The sequence below is a fragment of the Eucyclogobius newberryi genome, unplaced genomic scaffold (assembly GCF_026437365.1).
Source record: "Eucyclogobius newberryi isolate DKJ021-1_F unplaced genomic scaffold, fEucNew1.0.hap1 SCAF_12, whole genome shotgun sequence".
NCBI classification, from domain to species: Eukaryota; Metazoa; Chordata; class Actinopteri; order Gobiiformes; family Gobiidae; genus Eucyclogobius; species Eucyclogobius newberryi.
The window spans coordinates 35,262,502-35,264,614 of NW_027315746.1; positions in this window are offsets into that span (position 1 = coordinate 35,262,502).

Below are 2,113 nucleotides of genomic sequence, written 5' to 3' on the forward strand. Positions count from 1 at the left end.
TCTAAGGACAGGGGATGCTGGGACATGTGTCTAAGGACAGGGGATGCTGGGACATGTGTCTAAGGACAGGGGATGCTGGGACATGTGTCTAAGGACAGGGGATGCTGGGACATGTGTCTAAGAACAGGGGATGCTGGGACATGTGTCTAAGGACAGGGGATGCTGGGACATGTGTCTAAGGACAGGGGAGCTTGGGACATGTGTCTAAGGACAGGGGATGCTGGGACATGTGTCTAAGGACAGGGGATGCTGGGACATGTGTCTAAGGACAGGGGATGCTGGGACATGTGTCTAAGGACAGGGGATGCTGGGACATGTGTCTAAGAACAGGGGATGCTGGGACATGTGTCTAATGACAGGGGATGCTGGGACATGTGTCTAAGGACAGGGGGTGCTGGGACATGTGTCTAAGGACAGGGGATGCTGGGACATGTGTCTAAGGACAGGGGGTGCTGGGACATGTGTCTAAGGACAGGGGATGCTGGGACATGTGTCTAAGGACAGGGGATGCTGGGACATGTGTCTAAGGACAGGGGATGCTGGGACATGTGTCTAAGGACAGGGGGTGCTGGGACATGTGTCTAAGGACAGGGGATGCTGGGACATGTGTCTAAGGACAGGGGATGCTGGGACATGTGTCTAAGGACAGGGGATGCTGGGACATGTGTCTAAGGACAGGGGATGCTGGGACATGTGTCTAAGGACAGGGGGTGCTGGGACATGTGTCTAAGGACAGGGGATGCTGGGACATGTGTCTAAGGACAGGGGATGCTGGGACATGTGTCTAAGGACAGGGGATGCTGGGACATGTGTCTAAGGACAGGGGGTGCTGGGACATGTGTCTAAGGACAGGGGATGCTGGGACATGTGTCTAAGGACAGGGGATGCTGGGACATGTGTCTAAGGACAGGGGATGCTGGGACATGTGTCTAAGGACAGGGGATGCTGGGACATGTGTCTAAGGACAGGGGATGCTGGGACATGTGTCTAAGGACAGGGGATGCTGACAGTGCCAAGTCCCTATGAACACTGTTTGCTGTTGTGATTTTGGGCGTTACAAAAATAAATTGAATTGAACTATTTGGAAGCCGGTAACACTGACTCAAGCCAACCTCAGGAACCTCAAGAACCTCAAGAACCTCAGGAACCTCAGGAACCTCAAGAACCTCAGGAACCTCAGGAACGTGCAGTGCAAAAGCAGCTCTATGGCAGGTAGGATCCACTGGCACATCAGTACACATATGCATGTATCCTTCAAACTCACTGATTACTTGACTGACATTGTCTCCTGGGTTTCCCTTGCCCATTTTTCCTCCCACCCTGAGCTGTCTCCCAGTTCTTCTCCAACACACGCCTCACTGGATTACCCTGTTCCTGGTTCTGTATTCTTACTCATAGTGAGAGCTTTGGCCGGCACAAGATCCAGCTTTGCAAGATTTGTCTTTAATGCACTTCCAGAGGCTAAACATCCATAATCAAGAGAAGAACGAACCACAGCTCAGGGGTGTCCCTCTGCAATGTTCTTGGTTCCGTGGGTTAGCTTAGCATCTCCAGCCCAGAGATGAGCCCTTTCTAATTTTCCAAGATAGTAATTTTGATATTATTTTGGTAAAGAGCATTTTCTTAACTATTTCCTGTGAAGTCAGATCATTAGTTTCTCCTCTTATATTTTTAGTTTCTCTTAGTGTTTTAGGACTTCCCTTCTTGGCATGATTTTTCTCCAACAATTTAAGTTTTTCTTGCAGATCTTTTAGTTTTTTTGTTTCTTTTTCCCGGAGGCTATGTCTATAATTTGTCCTCTCAACACTGCTTCTGAAGCGTCCCAAAGGAGGCGGAGACATTTCCCAGTATCATTTTCCTCCAGAGAAGTCTTAATGTTGTTGGACCTTTTGTCCTTAAACAAAGGGTCATTGAACCTCCAACTGTGATTTTACATCTTTCCTCCAAATCTACAGAAATGTAGAGCTGGATCTCTGAGCTCTATTGTGTCTTTATTGAGAATAAAAAAGTCATATATTCTGGAATAGAGTGTATGTGGATTAGAACATGAGTGTACTGTGAACCCTAGAGCACGCCGCTCCCTCCACATGTCAATCAATCCTATGTTCTTCAA